This window comes from Microcebus murinus, chromosome 12 (assembly GCF_040939455.1).
Source record: "Microcebus murinus isolate Inina chromosome 12, M.murinus_Inina_mat1.0, whole genome shotgun sequence".
Classification (NCBI taxonomy): Eukaryota; Metazoa; Chordata; class Mammalia; order Primates; family Cheirogaleidae; genus Microcebus; species Microcebus murinus.
The window spans coordinates 86,229,470-86,235,141 of record NC_134115.1 but is presented as its reverse complement, the minus strand read 5'-3'; the positions used below and the strand labels follow the sequence as shown (position 1 = coordinate 86,235,141).

Sequence of the window (5,672 nt, the reverse complement as noted above, 5' to 3'; positions counted from 1 at the left end):
GCGCCACTTCCTGTCATGCACACAACCCTCACCGCCCGCCCCAGAGGACTACATTTCCCAGAAGTCTTTGCGGGCGTCGTTCCCGGCCAAAGCCGCCTTCTTTCCAGCTGCCGGATTTGTGATCCGCACACCCTCAGGTACTATACTTCCCACAGAGAGGCTTCTGCCTGTTCTTGCTCCCAGAATCTATTACCCATCATGCTTTCTTGTTGCACATGTCTTTCAGGTCCACCAGAATCCAATGGCAGGGGGCCTCTGGGACAGGAAGCAACTTGGCTGCGAAGGACCCTGGGAATGGTGGTCCTAGCGCAGGTGCAGACTACGCTGGTTCTGGGTACCAGAGTTCCCCTCCGTGGTTGGGCGTGCCTTGGACAGGGCCATCCCCAGCCAGCTTCAAGGCCCAAACTCAAAGTTTGGGAAGAGTAAAGGAAATGAGAGCCCCTCAGTTTAAACAGGGCAGCTATGGGTTGGTGGCCTGGAACCCTGAAAGTGTAAACATTTGACAGCAAGGGGGTAATTGCTGCAAGTAATCTCAGGGACAGAAGCGCACTTGCTAGTGTTTGGTTGAGAAAGAAGATTACCGAATATTATGTCCTTTAAAAGGGCTTCCCTGCCGTGGGCGGGGATGTTTCAATAGGCTTTCCCAGAGCAGAGCACTGATGAAATTTCTCCTGAAGCCTATTGGAAATTATTCACTTGTCAAGCAAATTTCCGAGGACCAAACAATTTTCCGTTTTAAAGGCATTATGTTGTTAAAGAGAGGGGAATGGGTTAATGGGAAAGAAATGAGAGTGGGGGTACTAAGGCCTCTTTTCATTTTGCACTCTTTTTTTTTTTTTTTTTTTTTTGAGACAGAGTCTCACTTTGTTGCCCAGGCTAGAGTGAGTGCCGTGGCGCTAGCCTAGCTCACAGCAACCTCAAACTCCTGGGCTCAAGCGATCCTGCTGCCTCAGCCTCCCGAGTAGCTGGGACTACAGGCATGCGCCACCATGCCTGGCTAATTTTTTCTATATATATTAGTTGGCCAATTAATTTCTTTCTATTTATAGTAGAGACGGGTCTTGCTCTTGCTCAGGGTGGTTTCAAACTCCTGACCTCAAGCAATCCGCCTGCCTCGGCTTCCCAGAGTGCTAGGATTACAGGCACCATGCCCGGCCTTTGCACTGTTTTTGTCCCTTGCAATCACAGCTGGTGGCATTTTTGCCAATATAATTTTCTTAACTTTGTGGGCTTTCTATGAACCTTACTGGGATTCACTCCATGGGACAAGCCACACCCACAAGTCTCTTTGAGCTAGCCTTTCTCTACTTTGGGCGTCTACAATTTGGGAAGTCAGAAGTCTAAAATGGGTCTTACTGGGCTAAAATTAAGGTGTTGACATTGCTGCATTCCTTCTGGAGCCTCTAGGGGAGAATCTGTCGTCTTGTCTTTTCCAATTTCCAGAGGCTGCCTGCATTCCGTGGTTTGTAGCCCCTTTGTCCAACTTAAAAGTCAGTAACCTCAGGCGCAGTCCTTGTGTTGCTGCCATCTCTCTCCTGCTGCCCTCTTCCACTTATAAGGACCCTGATGGTTACACCACCAGGGCCCCACCAGATAATTGAGGAGAATCTCTACTTTAAGGTCAGCTGATTAGCAACCTTAATTCCATTTGCAACCTTAATTCCCCTCTGCATGAATAAGCTAACTTATTTGTAGGTTCTGGGGATTAGGATGTAGACCTCTTTTGGAGGTGGCATTATTCTTCTGACCACTGCAGGGATGAGCAAACCACACTGAGGTGAATGGATACCAGGAGTCTGTGACCCAGCTGGTTGAAGGGTGGCAGGGATGTCCCAGACTTGCCAATTCTCAGGAAAGCTGGATCCAGAGTGCTTTTTGGATCACTGGGAGATACGTGGCTCTGTTCTAAACTTACTGCACTGGTAGTTTCAGGATTGAATCTGATCAGGAGATGTTCTCCAGTGAAACTGATATGCTCCCGAGCTTGAGAATCCTGGGTATCCAATCTCCTGAGGAGAGAAACTGGGCTCACGTGGCTTAAGTTTCTTGTGAAAGGAACCTTATTACCTTGAGAGGAAACAATTAGACTGGCATGGGATGGAGAGGGAACTTAGGGAAGAGGAAGTGTTTCCTGCCCCTGGGCCAGGAGGCCAGAATGAGTTAACCTTACCGCTCTGTCTGGCCTCTTGTGTTGAGGAGGCCAGAGAAGACAGATCAGGGAGAGGAGATGGGCCCCCAGGTAAGCTGTGGCCAGCTTCAGGCCATTGCCTCCACCTGTGGACACCACATGTGGAGATCAGAGAGCACCCAGGAGCAAGTGCCAGCTGTCCCATCCCAATGGCAGCCAGAAGTGCCATGGCCCTGGCTGCTCTGACTCTGTCCTTGTGTGACCTGAAGCACAGTCACATAATGCTTAAAAAGAGATTCTGTCTTGCCTCTTCAGCCAGCACGAGCAGTGTCCTGTCCCCTTAATACAGTGGTTCTCAGAGTGGGATCCCCAGAGCAGCGTAATCAGCATCCCCTTAGAACTTGTTAGAAAAGCACATTTTGGGGTCTCACTCCACACCTATAAAACTGGAATTCTGGGGGCAGGGTTCAGCAGTCTCTGATGTGACAGTCTTTCCAGTTGATCCTGATATATGCTAAAGTTGAGAACCACCAACTCAGAGATGGTGGTTTTGTGGAGCAAATAAATGGACTCTAGGAAAGGCCACATCCAGCTAACTCCCTCCAGAAGCACATTCCAGGCACCCTGCCCCTTGTCTTTTTGCTGTGAGTCACATGGGCTGATAATGGCTTCAGGAGGGCACACAAACTCCTTCCTGCCCCAGGACCTTTGCACTTGCAGGGCTGTAACCAGCAGCACTCACAGGCTGGCTGCTTCCCATGCATGATGTCTGGCTTAACCTATGTCAATCCTGGCAGGGGCCCTCATGCAGAATCCTGTATAATAACAGCCCTCGCCACCCCCACAGTGACTCTATTTCCTTGCAGCACTTTCCACTTCTGAATCAGTTCTCATTTGTTTACTTCTTATCGTCCGCTTCTCTTTCTCTGGAAGATAAGCTCCATCAGAGCAGGTGCTGGGTTCTTGTTGCCACTGTGTCACTAGTGTCTGGGACAGTGCCGAGCACGCAGTAGGTGCCTAAGCGGTAAGTGCATGAGTGATGTTCCCTGAGGGCAGGCACAGGATCTCCTTGGGCTCTTGAAGAGGGCTCCAAGTGCCTGTCTTATTTTATTTTTACTTTCTGAGACTGGGTTTCACTTTGTTGCTCTGGCTAGAGTGCATTGGCCCAATCATAGCTCAGTGCAAACTCAAACTTCTGGGCTCAAGCAATCCTCCCGCCTTGGCCTCCCAAAGTGCTAGGATTATAGGTGTGAGCCCCAAAGCTGTTCTAGTACTGTCTCTTTCTCCCACCCACCCCCAGTACCCAAACTTGGCATTTTCTGAGTGGCCAAGAAGGCACAGACACTGTCCTCGACCTAGTGTGTGACCTCTGTAACTAAGGGAAAGGCTCAGTCTTTGCCTCAGCTCTGAGAAGCAGGGCCTCAGAGATAAGGAGGCCCTCACAGCCTGTGTCCCTGGTCCTTCCCTCCATATCTTCGATGAGATTTGTCATTCCAACTCCAGCCTTCTCCTGCACATTTGTGAGGCCAGGCTGCTCACATAGCTGCTAAGGCAACAGTTGGGCCAAAGTTTTCCTGAAAACTAGAGTCCCATCAGTGGCGGACAACACCATGTTACCCCTGCTGCTCAGCTATTCATGGAGCCGTCTCAGCAGTGTCCTGGCCTGGCCAATGCAGAGGAAGCCACCAAAGACACTGGGAGGAGGAGCCTCAAGTATGCAGAAACTTCACCTAGAGCTTACCATGTCACACCTCTGTAGGTGCCATTCCCTTCCCAGGGGTGCCTCTCCTGCCTCCTGGCCCGCCCTTCGTCTGTCCTCAGGGGCTTGGCTCTGGGAAGCTTCCGCAGATGCTCTGGGCTCAGCAATCCCTCGTGTGCCAGGCTGCGGAGCCTTTCCCATCTCCCTGCTCATGACTGACCTCCGCTAGGCCTGTGTCTCCCAGATTTGCTCCCTGAAGACCAAGGAGGGTCTTGGTCATTTTGTCTGCTGTCAGGGAAGGTGTGCCTCCATCTCCCGGTGAGAGATTACCATGCACAGCAAGCGTTTCAGTGGCAGGGCCTCTGACATACTGATAGAGTCCTAGTGACCCAGGGACTGAGACCCACAATCTCACGGGTGACCGTGTGATGCCAGGCCTGTGGTAGAGTGACTCTGCTAAACCAGAGACAGTCAGACCCTACTCAGACTCTCCCCTAACCGTGGAAGACTCTGCTGACATGCAGGACAGCAGGCGCCACATGGGGCTGCAGCGCCCGCACCACCCTGCAGCGTGGCCTTCAGGGCAGCTGGTTTCCCAGAGGCCATTTGTGGTCGTCTCAGCAGCGTGTCAGGAAATTGAGTGTGAGTGCAGTAACCTGTGCTCCTTCTGGGACAGTGGCCTGCGCGGGGTAGAAGAAAAAGAGGAGCAGAAGCAGTTAGAAACTGAGTGGAAGTTAGAACATCCCTCAGGCCCTCTGCTGATCTTGCAGTGTGTCCAGCAGGCAGAATGAACGTTGGATCCATGATCACCAACCCCCTTCTGCCCTGGCAGGGACCAGTGGCAGTGCCATCCTGCCCAGGCCATTCTGCCCACAGCCACAAGGCTCCATGGGTGCTAACCCAAATGGCCACTGTGCTGCAGCGGGTTTGTAGCCTGAGCGCTGCGGTCCCCCTAAGGCCAGCCAGCGGGAGGTACCGGAGCGTGTCATGCTCCAGCTGGTGCAATTCCGCCCATGATCACTGGGGGGCGCCAGGGTATCCTGCTGGCAGAAGCCAGGATTCTCCAGGTTATCCTGGGGTGGAGCCGGGATCAGGTGAGGGGCCATGCAAGTGTCTGCCCTGGGCTGTGTCGGTGCGCTTCTGCTCCACCTGTCATCTGGGGATTTTCTGTCCTGCCCCCGTCGATGGTCCATTCCTGACGGCGCTGGGCAGAGCAGGACTGTCGGTCTGGCTGGCTCTTGGTTCCCAAAGCATTTTGTGCTCAGATGGCAAGGCTCCATGGGAAACTAAGGGACCTCTCTGAAGAGTGTGGATCCACAAGTCATTGGCACCTGAAGTGCGTGCTGGCCACCATCAGTGCTATGGGTGGGAGTTGCTGGGTAGAAGGTAGGAAACGGAATATAAGGAGGAAAGTGTTTAAATATTTCAAATGTCCTTTTAGGAGGCACCCCCGGAGCCTCCCACCAGCCTTGCACATAGCTCCCCACCTTCTCCACACCCTCCCACCCTCACCTGGACGTCCTTACCTGGAATAACAGTTGACGCTGTCGCCTGGGTGCTTATGCTGTGCACACTCAGGGTCACACGCTTTTAGTTATCTGCTTTCATCCTCATCCTCACAACATGCCCTTGAGGGAGGTGGCATCATTATGCCCACTTTATGGGCGGATAAACCGAGGCTGAGAGAGGTTTAGTGACTCGTTCAGGTTACACAGGCACTGAGTGGTACAACAGGACTTGGAACCCTGACTAATACCAAAGACCTGAACCTCGAAGGGCCAAGGGCGGGCATGGCTGACCACCAGAAAGTGAACCCACAGGGTGATCTGGGCAGCGCCAGGAGGG

At 52.5% G+C, this 5,672-nt stretch overlaps 1 long non-coding RNA gene across 1 annotated transcript; it reads left to right on the top strand.

Moving 5' to 3' along the window:
- The first annotated feature begins 26 nt into the window (after positions 1-26).
- Positions 27-4,527, top strand: LOC142874321 (uncharacterized). The gene is made up of 3 exons (XR_012922144.1): positions 27-137; positions 227-312; positions 3,759-4,527. It is a non-coding gene; the product is annotated as an uncharacterized LOC142874321 (long non-coding RNA).
- The last annotated feature ends 1,145 nt before the right edge of the window (positions 4,528-5,672 follow it).